General features: G+C 41.7%; 1 protein-coding gene across 1 annotated transcript in view; it reads left to right on the top strand.

Annotated features, from left to right (window-relative positions):
- Positions 1-2,812: 2,812 nt before the first annotated feature.
- The window catches only part of LOC139530774 (KATNB1-like protein 1), a 75,029-nt gene continuing 51,502 nt past the window's right edge, over positions 2,813-26,339 (top strand). Inside the window, exon 1 of the mRNA XM_071327458.1 lies at positions 2,813-2,908. The gene's annotated coding sequence lies outside the window, so the exon portion shown is untranslated. The remainder of the gene's footprint in view (positions 2,909-26,339) is intronic.

Below are 26,339 nucleotides of genomic sequence, written 5' to 3'. Positions count from 1 at the left end.
AGTACCTACCAATTAATATGGATAAACAAAAATTTCAAGCAAGAATTTAGCAAAGACGGTCTGAGTGGGAAGTGAAAACTGAAATTTAGCTGTAATTGGCATAGAGGTTTGGAACTCTCTTTCTTATTGGTCTATTAAATTATTTACTGCATGGTGATGTCACCATGGAAGGGAAAAACTCCATCCTACTAAAACAGTCTGAGATTTCACGCAGTCCTTTCAAACAGCTCTTACACCAAAAGGGCACTATCATAATATTTACAATTTCACAGTATTATTCCAACTTCACAGTGTGGAAATATACATATATACATAAAACACAGGTAAATCTAGTTTTTAACTGCACTGGGCCTTTAATGAGTTCAAACCATTAGCACCGTGGTAATGGTATCCCTTTCCTCCCCCCCAAAAATAATAGAATATAGAAAAATATTGGATTCCTTGCATATTTAATAGAACAGTTGAATGAAGAAGGAAGATTTTGTATACAATGTTTATGTCTACAGTGGTCACGTCTCAGTCATCAGAGTTGGAAACTTTAACCAGTATTACATAAAAAGAAAACAGGGACCCCTCAATGATCACGTGGCTGGTGGAGAAACAGTTCCATTCATCAAAGAATGGCAAAAGACACCCTTCAGTCTCCCCATTGCCAAACACTTGAACTTCTCTTGGCAAATTTCACTAGAATGACTTATCTTGTAAAGAATAAACAAGTATTCAAACACTGGAACTATTGGGTAAAACTGCTTCGTCAATGGATGCAAGACAACACAACTATTTTCCATAACTGATATAGATAGAATGTGAAAAAACGATCTTTGCTTAAGATTAATTTATCGTTTTTTTTAACTGACATCCGAAAGGCAAAAATATTATAATATTATTGAGAAGTTTGTTGACGGACAAAGGGTTGAGTCGGTGGCATAGTAGAATCATTCCAATAAAAGTGCTATTAAAATTCCATTGATGCTGTTTATTCAGTCCACTATCAGACTTTCCTACTGTAAGTGTTAAATGGGTCTGCTGTTATGCTTTGGAACTCAACTGTTCAAATTACATGAGAATGATGGAGTTCTCATCTCTGGCTTTTGTTTAGGTTATTTCAGATCCCCATTAACTGTTGCTGAAGCAGCAGCTATTCTTCCTGGCTATGAAATAGATGGAGAGTTTACAGTAGAACCACAATTTATTGTCCTTTATGACTTTTGGTTTCCATGGGTCGGGAAAACACAAACACAAACAAAGAGATAACGTGGAGAGGAAACACAAGACCGTGGGCATAATTAGCTCATTGGAGTTGGATGTACATCAAATTCAATCGCAACGTTTCAGATTGGCTCCCAATTACAGTACTGTGGGGCAACAGGATTCTGGCCCCAGCAGACAGAGTTTTGTGTATTGAAATAGCAATATCAGTTTCAGCCTTTGATTATAATTCAGATGGAGATTCTAGTAAGCCAGCAGCTCCATGTAACAATACTCTACTGGGATGTTTCCCGGAAAACAAACATGTGCACTACCGAGTGATGTAAGGACATCAAAAATATAAAAGGAAGTATCTACAAGGTCATTTAGAATTTCCCGGTTCATAGCCGCGGGAAGTAGTTTTGGGGTGGGGTGCATGGCTCGCAGTCGGCGTTCCAATTCATCCCAAAGGTGTTTGATAAGGTTGAGGTCAGGGCTCTGTGAAGGCCAGTCAAGTTCTTCCACACCGATTATACGCTATTGAGTTACCATGGTGACAGCCTAGAACGTGTTTCCACTGCTCCAGAGTCCAATGGTGGCAAGTTCTTCCCAGAAGAGAGGAGGCTGTTATAGCAGCAAAGGGGATACCAACTCCATATTAATGCCTATTACTTTAGAATGAGATGTTCGACGAGCAGCTGCCCGCATACGACTGGTCATGTAATGTATGTTCAAGTATTAGCATGACAACTTGTGATGTGAGCAAATCGGGCACATGGCGTGGCAAACATTTTCCATTTTTGAACATGCATTATTTTCACTGGTACAAAGCAGCCATAAACATATGAGTGTTTCCATAAATGCAAGAGGAAGTTGCCTCATTTTGAGAACTGTTGTTCTTGAACCAATAAAATGACAAATCAGTTTACTGTTCAATGGGCAGAGATGCTGATAGTGGGAGTGCACCCAGTCAACTGCCAAGAGTTGAATAATTATTAAATAATAGTATTTGAGCAATAACGTATAATCAAAATCAGCCTTTTACTTGTATTAATCTGAAAAGCTTTGACTCACTTCTATTTCAGTAACTTTATTCAGCAGATAATCAAAGACATAAACAGCCTTCCATGCCTGGGTAGCGAGTTTCGTGGAAAAACACAATTCTTCTAGCTCCAACTTTGAGAGATAGAATGCTTTGAACGTTTCTCGACCTTTACATTTCTATACCAAGAGCGATAGTTCAATAGTTTCTGAAGTGATCTTAAATCATGACAGGCATCCCCATGGTAACCCTGCAACAACCACAGTCAGACAGTTATCAAACTCATTGATGTCCGCCTCCCCCATGTCTAGAATACTGAAAACCACACATTGGTGGTTTGTTTGTCCTTTCCTGGATTAACAAACAGCAGATTGTTTCATATCACATGTCTGGAGTACACGACTTAGGCCATACCAGAAATTCCTGTGGCCTCCGACAAACCCTTCGGTTCAATGTTCAAACCAGAGCTTTAGCATGCACATTTCTCCAGGCCAAACTTGTTATGTAATTAATGCCTTCCCCCTTTACTTTGTACTGAGGTCTCTGGCTGCTTTGGCTTGCTCACTCAGATGAGGACCAGGAGTATAGAAGCTGGCTGGGCTGCCATATAAGGGCAAGGCTACTGTATCCTCCCCGCACTTCCTTTAAACTTCCTATAACACTCCCTGGGCAGAGAGGGTATGTACATGGAGAATGACTCACTCCTATTCTCGTTCTCTTTCTATCTCCTCCTTCTTCCCATCTACTATATGTTACTGTGTGAGTGTGTGTAGGGTATGTGTGTGAGAGGAAGGGACTGCTTGTTACACTGTTGAAAAGTTTGTGAGAACCACTTCGGTGTAAATCATTTATCCTAGAAATTCTGTTCAGATTATTTCATGTGCTGAATTCTTATGTGTTGACACATTCTTAAAATTGGGCCCTGATGTCCATTGACAGATATTTATAATTGGAAAACAACATTTGTAATTGTGAGGAAAATGTCTTATTCGGCTTAAATGAAACTTACATTTGATGATTTTTTAAAAACTGTAGGGGTTTTGGAAGTGACGTCAACAATAGCTATTGACCAGAAAGTCTTATTCCAAAGACAGATGCCCTTAGTTTGTCCTACGGCACACACATGTCTTCAAAGGCTTTTCCTCAGACACAAGCTCACAGGAGGGGCCTAGCCATGTTGGACACATTAAGACTATGAAATCAAAAACCTGAAAGGAATCAAGTGGCAGGGAAATGCATAATCAGATACAATAGCCGTGATATGTGTCCTTAATCCAAGAGTTTAGACACACTATCATTAATAAATACAAATTGTTCTGCTTTTGAAAGCAATGGGGTCCTACAGTGTGTGGCACGATGGGAGTCTGTGTGCGGTCAAAGACATCTGACTAGCAGGCATGGCGTGTGTTTGGATTCAGTAGGATTAAGCTCCTGTCCCCAGCAGTCCCCCTGATCTCCAGCCCTGATGTGACACAGATTCACAGCCTTCTGCTGATGTTTAGGATGTGCCCACTATACACATAACTCAAACACCAGCCTGGCTTCAGAGCCTTATGAAACATACTTAACGTATTTCTGAGCACCTCCAAGATGTATGATACATACTAATAGCCTAGTTACTATAGACAGACACAAAAGTAGGGACGTTCGTGGGTAGGATGGGTGGGCGTAATCCGTGATCGTCTAGCAATCCAAAGTTTGCGGGTTCGAATCGTGTCTGAGACAACTTTAGCATTTTAGCTAATCCTTCCACTTATGCAAAACGTAACCCAATTCTTAACCCAATTAAACTGCTAGTTAAATTCATCGAACATTCTGGGGGGTTTTAGTTCTCCAAACCTTTTATGCAAATTATCCTAACCTTTGTCGTTAGTTCCCTTAAACAACTGAGCCACACAGACCCATCTTTGTATTTTTATGCGTGTGCATACAAAGGAGGTTCCCACACCAGAAGGAAATTGAATCTACTTTCACCCCTGAACGTAACGTAATATATCATGCTAAATGGAGTGTCACAGATTTACGTACAGAATAATACAAATTGCCCTGAGACCAGCTATAGCCCTGTGATACTGTGCTGTAGACCAGAGGCAGGCAGACTGTTGAGTTACTGCTGTTCCATTCACATGTGTAAGGCACACACTGCACCGTTCATGACAGCTCCATAATTACACTATACTTACACTTTTAAGCTCAACACTAACAAAACCCAAAAATGATTTTACTGCATAAGGTCTTCTAGAACAAATGTTCTATCATTTTTGAAACTCAAGCAATTGAGTGCATCTCAAAATGCTCCATGTTAAAAGCCAGAAGAACATTACAAATTGATTCAGTACTCAGAAATGTGTGTTAACTGGGCCAGTGTCCATGTTGTGCTGCTGTGTCTGCTCTTTGTCTGAGGGAGAGTTGGTTCCCCTCTTCTTCTCCCTCCTTCTCCCAGGCCACTGAGGTAAAAATGAGTCACTGACTCAGCAGCTGGGCTCCGTCCACCCTCATATCTCCCAGGATTCCACAAGAGACAGCCATGGCCAAGTCCAACTTGTAAACTCTGACGACGTGATCACTTCCTCCTCTTCCTTATATGGACAAGTCCACCAAAGAAAGTTTTAACACTTCGGGTAACACGTACAGTGCATTCGGAAAGTATTCAGACACCTTCCCTTTTGTTATGTTACAGCCTTATTCTAAAATGGATCAAATTTTAAAAATCCCTCATCAATCTACACACAATAACTCATAATGACAAAGCAAAAACAGGTTTTTAGAAATGTTTGCAAATTTAAATATCACATTTACATAGGTATTCAGACCCTTCACTCAGTACTTTGTTGAAGCACCTTTGGCAGCGATTACAGCCTCAAGTCTTCTTGGGCAAGACGCTACAAGCTTGGCACACCTGTATTTGGGGAGTTTCTACCATTCTTCTCTGCAGATCCTCTCAAGCCTGTCAAGTTGGATGGGGAGCGTCACTGCACAGCCTATTTTCAGGTCTCTCCAGAGATGTTCAAGTCCGGGCTCTGGCTGGGCCACTTAAGGACATTGAGACTTGTCCCCAAGCCACTCTTCTGTTGTCTTGGCTGTGTGCTTAGGGTCGTTGTCCTGTTGGAAGGTGAACCTTCACCCCAGTCTGAGGTCCTGAGCGCTCTGAAGCAGGCTTTCATCAAGGTTCTCTCTGTACTTTGCTCTGTTCATCTTTCCCTCGATCCTGACTAGTCTCCAAGTCCCTGCCGTTGAAAAACATCCCCACAACACCATGCTCCCACCACCATGCTTCACCATAGGGATGGTGCCAGGTTTCCTCCAGACGTGACGCTTTGCATTCAGGCCAAAATCTTGTTTCTCATGGTCTGAGAGTCTTTAGGTGCCTTTTGAAAAACTCCAAGCTGGCTGTCATGTGCCTTTTACTGAGGAGTGGCTTCCGTCTGGCCACTCTACCATAAAGGCCTGATTGGTGGAGTGTGCAGAGATGGTTCTCCCATCTCCTCAGAGGAACTCTGGAGCTCTGTCAGAGTGACCATCAGGTTCTGAGTCACCTCCCTGATAAAGGCCCTTCTCCCCCGATTGCTCAGTTTGGCCGGGTGGCCAGCTCTAGAAAGGGTTTTGGTGGTTCCAAACTTCTTCCATTTAAGAATGATGTAGGCCACTGTGTTCTTGGGACCTTCAATGCTGCAGAAATGTTTTGGTACCCTTCCCCATATCTGTGCCTCGAAACAATCCCGTCTCGGAACTCTACAGACAATTCCTTCGACCTCATGTCTTGGTTTTTGCTCTGACATGCACTGTCAACTGTGGAACTGTGACTAGGGGGTGATCTAGTATATCTATTTCTATGTTGGTGCTAATGTGGTTCCTCTGCGCCGGTGCCCAGTCCAGGCACGGCGTTCAGCTCGGCGAGATGGCCGGATCCAGGGTCTGGGTGGGGGCTACGACCTGCACCGGAGCCGCCACCGATATTAATCACCCCCACTACCCTCCCCATTTGGTTTCAGGTTTTGCGGCCGGAGTACGCACCTTTGGGGGGGGGGGGTGTACTGTCACGCCCTGACCATAGAGAGCCCTTGGTTCTCTATGGTGTAGTTGGTCAGGGAGTGACTAGGGGGTGATCTAGGACATCTATTTCTATGTTGGTGCTAATATAAACAGCTGCCTCTAATTGGGGATCATATTTAGGTAGCTATTTCCCCACCTGGGTTTTGTGGGATATTGATTGTTTGTTAGTTGTTTGGGCACTACGTCCTCACGGTCTTTGTAAGTTTTGTTATTTTGTTTTGTTAGTTTCACTTAAATAAATATGTGGAACTATACTCATGCTGCACCTTGGTCCGCTCATTTCCAAGATCGTGACAGGAACCTTATATAGACAGGTGTGTGCCTTTCTAAATCATGTACAATCAATTGAATTTACCACAGGTCGACTCCAATCAAGTTGTAGAAACATCTCAAGGATGATCAATGGAAACAGGATGCACATTAGCTCAATTTTGAGTCTCATAGCAAATGGTCTGAGTACTTATGGAAATAAAGTATTTCTGTTATTCATTTTTAATACATTTGCAAAAATGTCTAAAAACCTGTTATCACCACTGATTATGGGGTATTGTGTGTAGATTGATGAGGGGGAAAAAGTATTTAATCCATTTTAGAATAAAGCTGTAACGTAACAAAATGTGGATAAAGGGAAAGGGTCTGAATACTTTCCGAATGCACTGTAAATGTATACTTCTGTCTTACATACAGTACGCATACTTTCAGTCCATTGGACATATGGAGAGTACAGCAAATCAAACATATTTGGTTTTTCTATCGTGACAGTTTCAAAGGCATTCAGATCAAACAAACGCTGTGGTCCATGCAGTTTGAAAAGCACAACGCAGCCCATTCATTTGAGTGGTGATTTATCGTCCCCTTTGAAAACAGACATATCACAGTGTTTTCCTGGTGTTGCCACATAAGCTGTACATCACATAGATCGCACATGGTTTTCTTCAAGACACCATAGAAAGCAGCAGGAAATGGACCTTAACAGCATGACAGTGGTTTACAGAAACAAACAGTTTTTAGGAGGTATCTGTCTAAATTACTCTCCCAGGACTTCCACATGGCACTTTTATAATGTTGTTTTTTAACAACAGTTATTACACTTATATTACATCTATCAAACCTCTTGTATTTGGAAATCTGAAGTATGAATAATAAAGGCAGCAGGGTTCGGGAGGGAATGTCTTGATTGTAACCGTTTGGTTGAATATAGCTCTCCATGATATTGGAGATTAACACTTTTTGCCAGACAAACGAGACTGGTTTCTAATTAACTAAAGGCAGCTGTGGTCTGTCTTCAAGATGGGAATTTAAAAATATATATTTTGGATCCCCATTAGCTGACACCTTAACATCAGCTAATCTTCTTGGGGTCCAACACAGAACTTAAAATACATTACAAATGATTACATTTACATTAAGACATTTCAAACATTTCAAACAAGTAGGCATTACAGACAATTAAAATACCTGACAGGTAATACATTAAACATTTTGTTGGATTAGTATCTGTCCAGTCATGGTCGATCGCATTAGATATTATTTTATTGTTTTCTTTCTTTCTTTCTTGAGGGTGGATTTATTTTTGCCTGGGAAATGGGATTTGGTAAAGAATTTAATTCAGTGGCTGTGTATATTACTGTGGATTTGAGGAGAGCTGTCCTTGGTTTGGGGTTTATCAGATGTCCTGAACTAGGGAGGATGAGGGACTATGGTTGGTCAGGCCTACTTTGGCACAATCTCTTTGGAGTTGGAACTTTTACATAACAAAGTTGATGTTCTAAAGTGTTACAGATAACCCTCAAATGAATCATAAGCCCTGAGAGTGTGTCCATTTTTCATGCCTGTTGTTTACGGTGGAGTGGATTACATTAGTGAATGTTTAAACCAAGGTGTTAAGTTTTCATATTCCATTACTGAGCACAGTCAGGTCTCTGTCTCCTTCCATCTCATCTTCCTTCCTCCCTTTCTGTGCGAGGTATGTGATCACGCAGAGTGCATGCTTATTTGAATAGAATCCCTGTCACTTCTATTTTAACCAGGCATGGCCCTGTCATGTGTCAATGTGCAGCGGTTAGGACGGAGTCAGGCGTAGGACACAGAACTGAGTAAAAGACGTACTTTACTCGAAAAGAAACAACAAAATTTCCACGCAGGGAAAACACACCAGCTCACAGAAGTCTTGAACACTAAACAAAGAACAAACATGCACAAACCATGTGGGAACTAGAGGTGAACCCCGCCCGAACAAGGAGAGGCACCAACTTCGGCGGAAGTCGTGACAGGCCCGGAGATGAGTGCAGATTTATCAGGGCCTGTTTATAGTTAGGCAGGTGCTCCTAGTTATTGATGTGATGGAAAATAATTGGTCATGCTTTGAGAGACAAAATTATATGTTGGACTTGTCTCCCTTTTCTTCTATATCCTCCCTCCTTCTCCTCACATGTTTGGTGAGTGGCATGAATGCCACCATTCTCTGTCTTTCTATCCTGTTTAAAATAGTTGTATCTGTCTATACCTGATGCCCAAGAGGACATTGACAGGGACTTGTCTCTTACTGTTCATTTTATTAATGTAGGCTGAAATAAGTAACTCCCTTGCAAAGTTCTACATCTCAGTACCAGGAATAGTTTCTTAGTTTCTGTGTCACTACCAATAAGTACATGCTAATCCTATCTTCCTTGGAATCTTGCTTGAGTCAGTATTGGCATGCAAATGGTCGATAATTAGAATAGGACCTGTCATTGTTGATTTGCTCCTTGGCTTTTAAAAAAACCATAACCCCAAACCATGAGGTTATTCACTGTTAAAAAACAGGGAGAAAACAGTTTGTTTTGCTGGTACAAATATGTTGTGCTTCTTTGATGCAATCTTGAACAAAATGAGCACCCTGAAAATGGTAAATAAGTTGTTGTTATCTCACTCCCTTTGAGCTCAAATTGTGCTATTCATAGTTGTATCCTTTTTGAATGAGAAAAGCAAAGGCTAATATCCACAAAATCAGCATGTGAATCAAATTATGTATTTATGTATAAAATAATAATTCCAGTGAGGTAGTCCCTCCATTTTCTTTGCAACCCCATTCAGAGTGTTTATCCTACTAATTGTATGCTAAATAGTGTTGATTGCTATTGAAATAAATCACATTATACAGAGAAACTCACATTTCACTGTGGGTACACATCATTCTTTGATTATAAAGTTTAAAGTGAGGCCAAAATTAATTTCATAAGCCCTTTTTGGTAGTTCTGGATACCAGGCAAGCACCTACTCCTACAAAACACTTCATAGTAATCAGTGCCAACAGCTACTAGTTGCCAAGGAAAACAGTGTAAAACATAATGTATCCAATATTATTTAACGACGTTGATAATGTCTACTATTTGGATGATTGAGTCATGTTCTTAATGTTTTTGATTTCCTGGACAAATGGGATTTCTTTCATAATTATTTTGTTTTGTCACAGTAGGAGCTCATTTATAATTTAGACTGGCCAAAACGACTTACATTTACCAAACGCATGTATCCAGAACCACCAGGGTTACGTGCCTTGCTCAAGGGCACATCGATTGATTTTTCAGGGATTCAAACCAGCAACCCTTCAGTTACTAGCCCAACGCTCTTAACCGCTAGGCTACCTTCCGCCCACTTCATTGTCTAACAGCTGCAACTAAATTATCATATTCCCCTTTTGCTATAGTACTTTGGTATTGCTGGTCCACAGTGGGCTTATTAAGTGTTAGAGGGAGGTTTTCTGGGTCCAGAGGAATAGACAGGCTTGGGCCACTCCCTGACTCACCCATACTGTAGTAGGCTATGTAGCATTTGGCTCCTAGGCCTGTATGAGACCATTTTTCTGTGCATAGGCCAGACTAACTTTTCCCTCTTATTTGACTTAACTGGCTGCATTCATTCTAATCCATTATTCTATACTGTCAGTAGTGATATAAATCATTCCTCAGCTCATGAGGAATCAAAGTAACACATGAGAAATCATAGTAATACATCCAGTCTCCTCAGGAGAGAGGCTCCCAGAGAGGCCTCTGAGGATATGACTGAGGATTCTGTCCCTCATCGTGTTATTCAGAGTCTCTATTTCTGTAGTGTGATTGAGTCACACACACCAGTACTCTATCTGTCCTAGAGTGACCAGGCCTATGATATCCTTGGAGATATAGACTGACAGAGCCGTCCAGCATGGCCTGTCTTGTGTAATCAACATCAATAGCAGTTAATATGCCTTCTGGATCCGCCTGACAGGAGGATATGAGACCTCAGGGTATCAGAACAAGCCTAAACATCTGCACTCCTCTTCCTATCTTTCTGAGAAAATATGTGAATCGGAACCCTTTTGGCCCAAAACATCTCTGTCCCATCATCTGTTCCTCCTTAACAGCCCGGTAACAGCAGCAGCCCCACCCGCCTGGACGCGGATTTATTCGATACCTCGGCTTGGCAACTTTGGAAATATTTGGTGATGTGGGACCAATTTTCAGGGATCACATCTCCTCGGCGAAGGTTGCTTAAGTTTTTTATTTCGACTGAAAGCTCATGAAAGGACCTATTCTTCCTATTCCAAAACCACCAGTCTGCATGTGCTGATCCATAGCAGAGCAAATGCACGGGGGATTTTATTTGTGGCATGGTTCTCATGCAAGAAACAATGCAATACTAAAGTAGAAATGGCAGAGGTATGCAGTTGAGCAGATGGTAACTGTCACAAGCTGGCTCATAGCCTGTGACAAAAATTAGGGGACACGAACAACAGGTATAGGCCAATTAAAAATGTTCTTTATTATAAACCAAACTATTAACTTTAAACTAAGAAAAAGGAATGAGGTGTCGAAGTATTATAATGTAAGGTGTATGTAAAGTGCATGGATGCGTGAATCTGTGTGTGTGAATATGACTGAGTGAAAACTATGCAAAACTACAAAGGAACAAACAAAACAGGATCATACCTGGAGGAGGAGAGAGAGAGAGAGAGAGAGAGAGAGAGAGGTGATTAGTAAGCAGTTTTATACCCTGAGCCCAGGTGGCTCCAATCACTAACGACCCTCCTCTGCCTGCAGGAGGAACCGCCCCCTGCACTGCAGAGGAGGAGCCGTGACAGTAACTGTGAATGTACTTGGAACCTATTACTTTGATATACAGTGAGGGAAAAAAGTATTTGATCCCCTGCTGATTTTGTACGTTTGCCCACTGACAAAGAAATGATCAGTCTATAATTTTAATGGTAGGTTTATTTGAACAGTGAGAGACAGAATAACAACAAAAAAATCCAGAAAAACGCATGTCAAAAACGTTATAAATTGATTTGCATTTTAATGAGGGAAATAAGTATTTGACCCCCTCTCAATCAGAAAGATTTCTGGCTCCCAGGTGTCTTTCATACAGGTAACGAGCTGAGATTAGGAGCACACTCTTAAAGGGAGTGCTCCTAATCTCAGTTTCTTACCTGTATAAAAGACACCTGTCCACAGAAGCAATCAATCAATCAGATTCCAAACTCTCCACCATGGCCAAGACCAAAGAGCTCTCCAAGGATGTCAGGGACAAGATTGTAGATCTACACAAGGCTGGAATGGGCTACAAGACCATTGCCAAGCAGCTTGGTGAGAAGGTGACAACAGTTGGTGCGATTATTCGCAAATGGAAGAAACACAAAAGAACTGTCAAACTCCCTTGGCCTAGGGCTCCATGCAAGATCTCACCTCGTGGAGTTGCAATGATCATGAGAATGGTGAGGAATCAGCCCAGAACTACACAGGAGGATCTTGTCAATGATCTCAAGGCAGCTGGGACCATAGTCACCAAGAAAACAATTGGTAACACACTACGCCGTGAAGGACTGAAATCCTGCAGCGCCCGCAAGGTCCCCCTGCTCAAGAAAGCACATATACATGCCCGTCTGAAGTTTGCCAATGAACATCTGAATGATTCAGAGGACAACTGGGTGAACGTGTTGTGGTCAGATGAGACCAAAATGGAGTTCTTTGGCATCAACTCAACTTGCCGTGTTTGGAGGAGGAGGAATGCTGCCTATGACCCCAAGAAACCATCCCCACCGTCAAACATGGCGGTGGAAACATTATGCTTTGGGGGTGTTTTTCTGCTAAGGGGACAGGACAACTTCACCGCATCAAAGGGACGATGGACGGGGCCATGTACCGTCAAATCTTGGGTGAAAACCTCCTTCCCTCAGCCAGGGTATTGAAAATGGGTCGTGGATGGGTATTCCAGCATGACAATGACCCAAAACACACGGCCAAGGCAACAAAGGAGTGGCTCAAGAAAAAGCACATTAAGGTCCTGGAGTGGCCTAGCCAGTCTCCAGACCTTAATCCCATAGAAAATCTGTGGAGGGAGCTGAAGGTTCGAGTTGCCAAACGTCAGTCTCGAAACCTTAATGACTTGAAGAAGATCTGCAAAGAGGAGTGGGACAAAATCTCTCCTGAGATGTGTGCAAACCTGGTGGCCAACTACAAGAAACATCTGACCTCTGTGATTGCCAACAAGGGTTTTGCCACCAAGTACTAAGTCATGTTTTGCAGAGGGGTCAAATACTTATTTCCCTCATTAAAATGCAAATCAATTTATAAAATTTTTGACATGCGTTTTTCTGGATTTTTTTGTTGATATTCTGTCTCTCACTGTTCAAATAAACCTACCATTAAAATTACAGACTGATAATTTCTTTGTCAGTGGGCAAACGTACAAAATCAGCAGGGGATCAAATACTTTTTTCCCTCACTGTATAGTGCCTTTGGAAAGTATTCAGACCCCTTGACTTGTTATAGCCTTATTCTAAAATTGATTCAATGGTCTTTTTCATCATCAATCTACACACAATACACACAATAGGTTTTTTAGAAATGTTTGCTAATTTATTCAAAATACAAAACTGAAATACACATAATTATTCAGACCCTTTACTCAGTACTTTGTTTAAGCACCTTTGGCAGTGATTACAGCATTGAGTCTTCTTGGGTATGACGCTACAAGCTTGGCACACCTGTATTAGGGGAGTTTCTCCCATTCTTCTCCGCAGATCCTCTCAAGCTCTCTCATGTTCGATGGAGTGTGTTGCTGCACAGCTATTTTCAGATGTCTCCAGAGATGTTTGATCGGGTTCAAGTCTGGGTTCTGGATGGGACACTTAAGGACATTCAGAGACTTGTCCCAAAGCCTCTCCTGCGTTGTCTTGGCTGTGTGCTTAGTGTCGTTGTCCTGTTGGAAGGTGAACCTTCGCCCCAGTCTGAGGTCCTGAGTGCTCTGGAGCAGGTTTTCATCAAGGATCTCTCTGTACTTTGGTCCTTTCATCTTTCCCTCGATCCTGACTAGTCTCCCAGTCCCTGCCGCTGAAAAACATCCCCACAACACCATGCTCCCACCACCATGCTTCACCATAGGGATGGTGCCAGGTTTCCTCCAGACATGATTCTTGGCATTCAGGCCAAGGAGTTCAATCTTGGTTTCATCAGACCAGAGAATCTTGTTTCTCATAGTCAGAGAGCCCTTTAGGTGCCTTTTGGCAAACTCCAAGTGGGCTGTCATGTGCCTTTTACTGAGGAGTGGCTTCCGTCTGGCCACTGCACCATAAAAGCCTGATTGGTGGAGTCCTGCAGAGATGGTTGTCCTTCTGGAAGGTTCTCCCATCTCACACAGAGGAACTCTGGAGCTCTGTCAGAGTGACCATCGGGTTCTTGGTCACCTCCCTGACAAAAGCCCTTCTCCCCCGATTGCTCAGTTTGCCTGGGCGGCCAGCTCTAGGAAGAGTCTTGATGGTTGCAAACTTCTTCCATTTAAGGATAATGGAGGCCACTGTGTTCTTGGGGATCTTCTGCAGACATTTTTTGGTACCCTTCCTCAGATCTGTGACGTGACAGACTCCTGTCTTTGAGCTCTACGGACACTGCCACTCTCTGTTGTTATCTATGCATAGTCACTTTAATTAACTCTACCTACATGTACATACAACCTCAACTAACCGGTGCCCCCGCACATTGATTCTGTACCGGCACCCCCCTGTATATATTGTTATTTTTTACTGCTGCTCTTTAATCACTTACTTTTATCTCTTATTCTTATCCGTATTTTTTGAAACTGCACTGTCGGTTAGGGGCTCGTAAGTAAGCATTTCTCTGTAAAGTCTACACCTGCTGTATTCGGCGCATGTGACTAATAGAATTTTATTTTATTTTATTTGAATTCCTTCATGGCTTGGTTTTTGCTCTGACATGCACTGTCAACTGTGGGACATATAGACAGGTGTGTGCCTTTCCAAATCATGTCCAATCAATAAAATTTACCACAGGTGGACTCCTGTGGATATAGCCGCTATATTGTGGTCACTGCATCCAATGGGTATGGACACAGCTTTAGAACAAAGTTCTACAGCATTAAAATTGTGATCGATACGTGTGGATTTAAAAAAATATTTGTTGGTCTGATGTGATTAATGAGGAGCATTGTAGAAACATCTCAAGAATAATCAATGGCAACAGGATGCACTTGAGGTCAATTTCGAGTCTCATAGCAAATTGTCTGAATACTTATGTAAATAAGGTATTTCAGTTTTTTATTTTTTTGTCTAAACCTGTTTTTGCTTTATCATTATGGGGTATTGTGTGTAGATTATCCATTTTAGAACAAGGCTGTAATGTAACAAAATGTGGTAACATCAAGGGTTCTGAATACAGCATTACAATCAGATGGGATGGCAGTTGTTTTTTTGTTTTTTTGTGTGCTCCTTTGGTTGTGTGTTCACATAGCTCTGTGTACGAGCTGGCAAGGCTTCGGGTGACATTCAGAGCTCCATAGAGGAGAAGAGACACACTGGGCCTATACGTCAATTCAACATCATTCTACGTTGGTTCAATGCAATTTCACTGAAAAGACGTGGAAACAACGTTGATTCAACCAGTGTGCCCAGTGGGGAATCTGAGGTTTGTAGTTTTTCAAGTCATTGCCTAACCAATATACAGTGTCTATGGGTCATATTGCACTTCCTACGGCTTCCACTAGATGTCAACAGTCTTTAGAACCTTGTTTCAGGCTTCTACTATGAAGGGGGAGCGAATAAGAGCTGTTTGAACCAGGGGTCTGGCAGAATGCCATGAGCTAAGTCACGCACGCCGCAGTGAGAGCGAGCTGCGTTCCCTTTCATTTCTAAAGACAAAGGAATTGTCCGGTTGGAATATTATTGAAGATTTATGATAAAAACATCCTAAAGATTGATTATATACATAGTTTGACATGTTTCTACGAACTGTAATGGAACTGTTTTGACTTTTTGTCTGGACTAAGTGCCTGCGCCTTGTGAATTTGGATTTGTGAACTAAACGCGCAAACAAAAAGGAGGTATTTGGACATAAATGATGGACTTTATCGAACAAAACAAACATTTATTGTGGAACTGGGATTCCTGAGAGTGCATTCCGATGAAGATCATCAAAGGTAAGTGAATATTTATAATGCTATTTCTGAGTTTTGTGACACCTCTCCTTGGTTGAAAAATGGCTGTATGTTTTTCTGTGGCTAGGCGCTGACCTAACATAATTGCATGGTGTGTTTTTACCGTAAAGTTTTTTTGAAATCTGACACAGCGGTTGCATTAACTTCTTATGGCTGAGATCCCGCTAACGGCTGACAACAGCCAGTGAAAGTGCAGGGCGCCAAATTCAAACAACCGAAATCTCATAGTTAAAACTCCTCAAACATACAAGTATTTGACACCATTTTAAAGATACACTTCTTGTTAATCCCACCACAGTAGCTGATTTCAAATAGGCTTTATGACGAAAGCACCACAAACGATTATGTTAGGTCAGCACCAAGTCACAGAAAAACACAGCCCTTTTTCCAGCCAAAGAGAGGAGTCACAAAAAGCAGAAATAGAGATAAAATTAATCACTAACCTTTGATGATCTTCATCAGATGACACTCATAGGACTTCATGTTACACAATACATGTATGCTTTGTTCGATAAAGTTCATATGTATATAAAAAAATCTCAGTATACATTGGCACGTTATGTTCAGTAGTTCCTAAAACATCCAGTGATTTTGCAGAGCCACATCAATTTACAGAAATACTCATCATAAATGTTGATGAAAATACAAGTGTTATAAATGGAACTTTAGATTAACTTCTCCTTAATGCAACCGCTGTGTCAGATTTCAAAAAAGCTTTATCGAAAAAGCACACCATGCAATAATCTGAGTACAGAGCTCAGAGACCAAAACAAGCCAAACAGATATCCGCTATGTTGTGTAGTCAACAGAAGTCAGAAATAGCATTATAAATATTCACTTACCTTTGATGATCTTCATCAGAATGCACTCCCAGGAATCCCAGTTCCACAATAAATGTTTGATTTGTTCGATAAAGTTCATAATTTATGTCCAAATACCTCCTTTTTGTCGCTCCTTGAGTTCACAAATCCAAATTCATGACGCGAGAGCAGACGAGCAGACGAAAGGTCCAAAAGTTCCATTACAGTCCGTAGAAACATGTCAAACGATGTATAGAATCAATCTTTAGGATGTTTTTATCATAAAATGTTCCAACCGCAGAATTCCTTTGTCTGTAGAAATGCAATGGAACTCAAGCTAACTCTCACGTGAACGCACATGGTCAGCTCGTGGCTCTCTGCCAGACCTCTGACTCAATCCCCTCTCATTCGCCCCCACTTCACAGTAGAAGCATCAAACAAGGTTCTAAAGAATGTGTACATCTAGTGGAAGCCTTAGGAAGTGCAATATGACCCATATCCCACGGTATCTTCGATAGGCAATGAGTTGAAAACCTACAAACCTCAGATTTTCCACTTTCTGGTTGGATTTTATCTCAGGTTTTTGCCTGCCATATGAGTTCTGTTATACTCACAGACATCATTCAAACAGTTTTAGAAACTTCAGAGTGTTTTCTATCCAAATATGCTAATAATATGCATATCTTAGCTTCTGGGACTGAGTAGCAAGCAGTTTACTCTGGGCACCTCTGGGCACCTTATTCATCCAAGCTACTCAATACTGCCCCCAGCCATAAGAAGTTAAGGATAAGTTTATCTATAATTGTATATATAACACCTGTACCTTAGATCAATGTTTATGATGAGTATTTCTGCAATTTGATGTGGCTCTCTGCACTTTCACCGGATGTTTGTTTAAGACAATGCATTTCTGAACATAATGCACCAATTTCAAATGAGGTTTTTGGACATAAAGATGAACTTTATCGAACAAAACACACATTTATTGTCTAACATGGAGTCCTGGGAGTGCCATCCGGTGAAGATCATCAAAGGTTAGTGATTAATTTTAACGCTATTTCTGTCTTTTGTGACACCTCTCCTTCTTTGGAAAATGGCTGTATGGTTTTCTGTGGCTAGGCGCTGACCTAACATAATCGTAAGGTGTGCTTTCGCCGTAAAGCCTTTTGAAATCAGACACTGTGGCTGGATTAACAAGAAGTTTATCTTTAAAATGGTGTATAATACTTGTATGTTTGAGGAATTTTAATTATGAGATTTCTGTTGTTTGAATTTGGCGCCTTGCAATTTCACTGGCTGTTGGCGAGGTGGGATGCTAGTGTCCTACTTATCCCAGAGAAGATAAGAGATCATACAAAATATTTTGCTGTGACTCTTAGGTGGATGATGTAAAAAAATATTTGTTGTCTGATGTGATTAATGAGGAGCATCCAGACGCTGCACTTGAGGAATTTATGAAATTGCTTCTTCCAATTATTGATAAACATGCACCTGTTAAGACACTGACTGTTAGAACTGTTAAGGCTTCATGGATTGATGAGGAATTGAAAAACTGTATGGTTGAAAGAGATGGGACAAAAGGAGTGGCTAATAAGTCTGGCTGCACATCTGACTGGCTTACTTACTGCAAATTGAGAAATGATGTAACTAAACTCAACAAAAAGAAGAAGAAACTTTATTATGAAGCCAAGATAAATTATATAAAGAATGTGAAAAAAACTTTGGAGTACCTTAAATGAAATTATCGGCATAAAGACAAATTCAACTCCATCTTTCATCGAATCAGATGGCTTATTCATCACAAAACCATTTGACGTTGCCAATTATTTTAATGATATTTCATTGGCAAAGTGGGCAAACTTAGGCAGGAAATGCCAACAATGAACAGTGAGCAATTGTACTCATGCATAAAAAAACTAATAATGAAAGAAAAGCATTGCAAGTTAGAATTTTGTAAAGTTAGTGTGGGAGAGGTGGAAAAATTATTGTTATCGATCAAAAATGACAACTTAGATGGAAAGCTACTGAGGATGGTAGCTGACTCTATAGCCACTCCTATCTGTCATATTTTTAATCTGAGCCTAAAGGAAAGTCTTTGTCCTCAGGCATGGAGGGAACACAAAGTAATTCCGCTACCCAAGAGCGGTAAATCGGCCATTACTGGTTCTAACAGAAGACCTATAAGCTTCCTGCCTGCTCTTAGCAAACTATTGGGGAAAAATGTGTTTGACCAAATATAATGCTATTTCTTTGTAAACAAATTAACAACAGACTTTCAGCATGCTTATAGAGAAGGGCAATCAACATGTACTGACTGACAGAAATTACTGATGATTGGTTGAAAGAAATTGATAATAAGAAGATTTGTGGGAGCTGTACTTTTAGATTTCAGTGCAGCCTTTGATATTATTGACCTGTTGTTGAAAAAACGTATGTGCTATGGCTTTTCAACCTCGTAGATTCAGAGCTATCTATCTAATGAGCACGTCCCCATTCTCATCGACGGAGCTGTAATGGAGCAGGTTGAGTTCCTCGGTGTCCACATCAACAACAAACTAGAATGGTCCAAACACTCCAAGACAGTCGTGAAGAGGGCACGATAAAGCCTACTTCCCCTCAGGAAACTAAAAAGATTTGGCATGGGTCCTGAGATCCTCAAAAGGTTTTACAGCTGCAACATCGAGAGCATCCTGACTGGTTGCATCACTGCCTGGTACGGCAATTTCTCGGCCTCTGACCAGAAGGCACTACAGAGGGTAGTGCGTACGGCCCAGTACATCACTGGGGCTAAGCTGCCTGCCAGCCAGGACCTCTACACCAGGCGGTGTCAGAGGAAGGCCCTACAAGTTGTCAAAGACCCCGGCCACCCCAGTCAAAGACTGTTCTCTCTACTACCACATGGCAAGTGGTACCGGAATGCCAAGTCTAGGACAAAAAGGCTTCTCAACAGTTTTTACCCCCAAGCCATAAGACTCCTGAACAGGTAATCAAATGGCTAGCACGGACTATTTGTATTGTGTGCCCCCCCAGCCCCCCCCCCCCTAAACCCTATTTTTACGCTGCTGCTACTCTCTGTTTATCATATATGCATAGTCACTTTAACTATACATTAATGTACATACTACCTGAATTGGGCCGACCAACCAGTGCTCCTGCACATTGGCTAACCGGGCTATCTGCATTGTGTCCCGCCAACCCCTCTTTTACGCTACTGCTACTCTCTGTTCATCATATATGCATAGTCACTTTAGCCATATCTACATTAACATACTACCTCAATCAGCCTGACTAACCGGTGTCTGTATGTAGCCTCGCTACTTTTATAGCCTCACTACTGTATATAGCCTGTCTTTTTATTGTTGTTTTATTTCTTTACTTACCTATTGTTCACCTAACACCTTTTTTTGCACTATTGGTTAGAGCCTGTAAGTAAGCATTTCACTGTAAGGTCTACACCTGTTGTATTCAGCGCACGTGACAAATAAACTTTGATTTGATTTGATGTGAATACTATGCATGCCAGTCTCTCTTGGCTTAGAGTTGAGGAGACTGATGGCATCACTTCTTCTTTTTATAAGAAACATTGATGTGTTGAAATCCCAAAATGTTTCCATAGTCAACTTACACACAGCTCTGACACACACACTTATCCCACCAGACATGCCACCATAGGTCTTTTCACAGTCCCCCAATCCAGAACAAATTCAAGAAAGCATACAGTATTATATAGAGCCCTTATTGCATGGAACTTCCTTCCATCTCATATTGCTCAAATAAACAGCAAACCTGGTTTCAAAAAACAGATAAAGCAACACCTCACGGCACAACGCCTCTCCACTATTTGACCTACATAGTTTGTGTGTATACATTGGTATGTAGGCCACGTGTGCCTTTAAAAAAAAATAATGTAGTTCTGTCCTTGAGCTGTTCTTGTCTATTGATGTTCTGTATTATGTCATTCTGTATTATGTTTAATGTTTTGTGTGGAGCCCAGGAAGAGTAGCTGCTGCTTTTGCAACAGCTAATGGGGATCCTCATAAAATACCAAAATACCAGAAGTGATCAGGGCACGCAGGTTGAAATATCAGAACAAACTCTGATCCAACTATATTAATTTGGGGACAGGTCGAAAAGCATTAAACATTTATGGCAATTTAGCTAGCTAGCTTGCTGTTGCTAGCTAATTTGTCCTGGGAAATAAACATTGGATTGTTATTTTACCTGAAATGCACAAGGTTCTCTACTCTGACAATTGATCCACAGATAAAAGGGTAAAAGTTTGTTTTCTAGTAATCTATAATCTTTCAGGTTTCTTCTTCTTCTTTGGACTTTATATGGCGGTTGGCAACCAACTTTAAGGTGCTTTACCACTACCAACTGGACTGGAGTGTGGACCTCCGTTCATCTTTCAATGACCTACGTGGGTATATGCTCCTAAAAACCAATGAGGAGATGGGAGACGCAGGACTTGCAGTGCATCAAGCATCACAAATAGAACCAAGTTCTATTTTAGCACCTGGCTACGCAGACACTCGTTGACATGCACAAGCAGTGTGGGTGCAATGATTGAATAACATCTATGTGTACATTTATTTAGCAAAGCTCGCGCACGCGACACGAGCGGTGTGGTCAGCATGTTATAAAATCAAAGAGTGCCTTGTCTTCTGAAATGTGCCTTTTCCTATACTGTAGTCACAATGAAAATTCCTAATATGAGGGAAAATAGTTCTAGAAGGGGAACACACAAAGTATCTTTGACTGCTAGTTCAGTGAGCATACACATGCACCAGACAAGGCAAGTGACATTCCAAGCATACTAGCACAGACAGGAAGTAAAAACCAAAGACAGGAAAAAATATCTCACCTTCACGTAAATCCAAACACTGACACCACATGTCAGCGCTGGGTGCACATTGAGCTAAAATAGGCTACGGAGGGATTTGAGAACACTGTGTGAGATGATAAAGACATGACACTGACAGAGAGGCCTATTTTATTTCTGACAGCAATTTCTGAAGTCAGACTGCAGCATTTTCCACTCAGTGATATTAGCCAGCAGGTTTCTGTATGCTTAGACGTGGGCTTACTGACGTAATTGTGTGAGATAGCCAGTCCAGCAACCTCTTCAAAGGGGAAACGCAGTGAGTGTCTGCACAGCCTCACAGCTTGCAAGCTGCCCAGTCAGTATCCAATGTGTCATCCTGTACATTCTACCATGTAGAATCTACGTGATATATTCTCACTGCTAAAAGATGGCAGTCAAATTGCATCTGTCTACATCAGTCCACAGAAAGTCTTTATCAACAGTACTAAGTTTTCACATGCTTTCTTGTGAGGCAGACAGACAGACTGAGCCTGAACAGAATAACAGCTGTATTTCAGCTAAGAAAAAGAGGGAAAGGAGGAAAATGGTATTAAAAAATGGTATTAACACTTGAACCTTTTACTTTCTTTTGATGATAACCCCAACAGGAAGGACAGGCAACATCCCAATCTAAAACTATTTCATCTGCTGTCTTATTGGCAAGGATGTACAGTATATTGTTTTCAAAAATCTGCAGACTGGGAAGTCCTAAATCAACAACAGAAGTTGGTTTGATTTTGCCAAGTCATGTTGTTCTTCTTCTTTCTCTCTCTCCGTTTTTGGCTTTTGCAGAACTCAGCTGCACTGCAGAAGTAGACTATATTGTCATTGGATATGCTTGTTGTGTTTACTCCCTGTGGAATGAGCATGTCTGAAGTCAGATTTCGTGATTATCATTGGCTATTGTGTTCCCAGCTGTATCAACCTAAAAAGTTTCCGTCAAAATATCTAGAATTAAAAGTTTATTGGGTTTTAGGATTCAGAATGCATTTCTCTGATGGGCTACAGAAGGTTGTGTGGGGACACCATCACTATAGGTGAAATGTCAATCGAGAGGAATATGAATGTGAGGAATATTCACCAGTCATATCAGGCTTCTAGAGGTTTTTCCATAACAGCACCAGTGTGCCACTTGTGATTATCACTTGATTTGTTTATTTAATGATTTGTATATTCTCTACAGACTATCAGTAACATTTCAAATATCTATTAACCCTAGCCCTAGCCCTAACCCTTATCCTAACACTAAACTTAACCCTTACCCTAACCCTAGAACTAACACTAACCTTAACCCTAGCCCTAACCCTTATCCCAAACCTAAACTTAACCCTTACCCTAACCTTAGAATTAACCCTAACCCTAACCTTAACCCTACCCGTATTCTAATCTAAACCTAATCCTTACCTTAACCGTAACATCTACAAATGGACTATCTAAATAACGTGTGACCAGACTGTACACTGCAATTGAGCTCTTAGTGGGCTTTGTTGTACACCATGCCAATAAACTAAACCTTGAATATATAACTCCTAATGTAAACTCTAGTGTTATTTTTTTGGGAACCGTGCTTCCTTATCTAGGGCTGACACTGAGGACTTGGGAAGAGCAGAATCAACACCCTCTGCATAATCAAAACAGTTGCTTTGTGCGAAGGTGTTAACTATGGAAGGTGCTAACCCATTTTCACAGTTAGCCATTGTTATGTAAATGTCAGCTGAGAAGTACCAGCAACCAGAAGTCAGAGCAGGTCCACTGAGGCCATGGCCTAGTGAGTCTCTGGAGCCGGGCCGTGGAAGTGGAAACACCAGAGTCTGAGCCTTTTTGATAAAATCGGGATACACTGGGGTAAATCCTCAGTGGAAATTAGCCATTGGCTCTCATGACAAATGGCTACTGAAAGAAAAAATATATATGTATGATGGTAGATTTTGGACCGGGTTAGCGCTAGCGCTCTGCAAATCAAACACTACACTTCCAAAAGTGCAGTGAGGTTGACTACTGGCCTCAGTTAGGCCACAGCCAGCCTCGTCCATATGTTGCCTTCTGGAGAACCCTTCTTCTATTGTTACTGAATAAAACCTCAGTCCGAGAAATTAATGAAGACTCCACCACAAGACTCCTCAGTCCAAACTTTGGATTTGCTTTGGCTACTTTTAATCAAGAAGGGGAACACAGTGTACCCCGGGATTACATAGGATGGATGGGTGGCTATGAACAAGAGATTTACAATCAATTATGTGCTAGACCTGGAAAAAATTATAAATACTTGATGTAAAGTGGAAAGGTGATTAAAGTCTTTTCAGATTTTAAGGGTTTATTAATGTAGTTTGAAATTCAGTTTTCTTGTGCTGGAGTCAAATCCAAAATAATGTTGCCACAAAGTTCATGCACACAAACAAATGAAATAATCTCCATTATTTATTACAATAATATCTGAAATAATACCATCAACTATTTATCCACCTTTCATTTTTGAACTGGTGCCATTTTAGTTTTATGAGGACACATTTCAATCATGCTCAAGGGGAGCATTTGAAAGTATAATGTTTCTAATGTGTCATGCATGGAAATATTTCATACCTTTTACATTTTGATTAATAACATTTACAACCTGGCAGGTAGCCTGGCGGGTAGGATCGTTGGGCCAGTAACCGAAAGGTTGCTGGATTGAAACCCCGAGCTGACAAGGTAAAAATCTGTCATTCTTCCCCTGAGCAAGGCAGTTAACCCACTGTTCCTCGGGTGCCGTGGATGTTGATTAAGGCAGACCACTGCACCTCTCTGATTCAGAGGGGTTGGGTTAAATGCGGAAGACATTTCAGTTAAATGCATTCAGTTGACTTGGTATTTTCCTATCCTGTTTCCAAGAAATCACAAAAAATCTAGGTGATGGAACAGTTTTAATTCTTCATAGAAGTAAGAAAATGTGTTTGGGGTCAGAATGAACAACAGGTGTGAAAGCTAATCCCTCTGAGGTCGTGAGGGAGTGTGTTAACTCACGAGCAGTCCCCCTGACCCTCTGCACTGCTTCAGCCTGGTCCAGTTGTGTGGGATCATAATCACAGCACCAGACCAGACCCAGTCTCTATCAGATAAAGTGTCCCGGGCCAGCCGGAGAACATTCCAGAGCTGCTCCGTTTCTGATCAACATGTGGACTCTTTAGAGCGAGAGCTGTGTGGAAAATCCTGCATGGAGAAAGCTGCCTAGGACTGATGATAAGATTTGCCCAGAGGGCTCCTGGTCAAGCCAACGGTACTGCGGTCGAACCCTCTGAAGATTAGGCCACATCTGGCCAGGGTAGGACAATGCAATCTGTCCCTCCCACGACATGCCTTTGGGATGCCATCAATATGCGATAAGCTGTACAAAGATAGTGATTTGATAAGTAGGGTATTTGATTGATTTCATTACAGGCGTGATATTGCATATTTCTTGTGAAAGATTCAAATCAAATTGTATTAGTCACATGCTTTGTAAACAAGACTAACAGTGTAATGCATTATTTCAGACCTTCCCAACAATGCAGGGAAGAATATGTACTGAACAAAAGTATAAACGTAACATGCAGCAATTTTAGAGATTTTATTGAGTTACAGTTCATATAAGGAAATCAGTCAATTGAAATAAATAAATTAGGGAATAATCTATGGATTTCACATGACTGGGCAGGGGTGAAGCCATGGGTTGTCCTTGGAGGGCATATGCCCACCTACTTAGCAGCCAGGCCCACCCAATGGGGAGCCAGGCCCAACCAATCAGAATTTGTTTTTCCCCACAAAAGGGCTTCATTACAGACAGAAATACTCTACCTAGGACGAAACCTAGAGAGGAACCAGGCTATGAGGAGTGGCCATTCTTCTGGCTGTGCCGGGTGGAGATTATAACAGAACATAGCCAAGATGTTCAAATGTTCATAGATGACCAGCAGGGTCAAATAATAATAATCACAGTTGTTGTAGAGGGTGCAACAGGTCAGCACCTCTGCTGTCTCTAGAGAGTTGAAAACGGCAGGTCTGGGACAGGTAGCACTTCCGGTGAACAGGTCAGGGTTCCATAGCCGCAGGCAGAACAGTTGAAACTGGAGCAGAAGCACAATCAGGTGGACTGGGGACAGCAAGGAGTCATCATGCCAGGTAGTCCTGAGAAATGGTCAGAGAAAAAGAGAACGAGAGAGACAGAGAGAGAGAGAGAGAGAGAGAGAGAGAGAGCGAGAGAGAGCGAGAGAAGTTAAATTCACAGAGGACAGCGGATAAGACAGGAGAAATATTCCAGATATAACAGACTGACCCTAGCCCCCCCCAACACATAAACTATTGCAGCAATACTAGAGGCTGAGACAGGAGGGGTCGGGAGACGATACCGACGATACCCCCGGACAGGGCCAAACAGGTAGGATATAACACCACCCACTTTGCCAAAGCACAGCCCCCACGCCACTAGTGTGGATATCTTCAACCACCAACTTACCATCCTGAGACAAGGCCGAGTATAGCCCACGAAGATCTCCGTCCACGGCACGAACCCAAGGAGGGGCGCCAACCCGGGACAGGAAGATCACATCACTGACTCAACTCACTCAAGTGGCGCACCCCTCCTAGGGACGGCATGGAAGAACACCAGTAAGCCAGTGACTCAGCCCCTGTAATAAGGTTTGAGGCAAAGAATCCCAGTGGAGAGAGGGGAACCGGCCAGGCAGAGACTGCAAGGGCAGTTCGTTGCTCCAGTGCCTTTCCGTTCACCTTCACACTCCTGGGCCATACTAACCTCAATCATAAGACCTACTGAAGAGATGAGTCTTCAATAAAGATTTAAAGGTCGAGACCGAGTCTGCGTCTCTCACATGGATAGGCAGACCATTCCATAAAAATGTAGCTCTATAGGAGAAAGCCCTGCCTCCAGCTGTTTGCTTAGAGATTCTAGGGACAG

This window comes from Salvelinus alpinus, chromosome 9, assembly GCF_045679555.1.
Source record: "Salvelinus alpinus chromosome 9, SLU_Salpinus.1, whole genome shotgun sequence".
NCBI lineage: Eukaryota > Metazoa > Chordata > Actinopteri > Salmoniformes > Salmonidae > Salvelinus > Salvelinus alpinus.
Note: the sequence above shows the minus strand (reverse complement) of the source record. Positions and strands in the feature narration are given on the sequence as shown.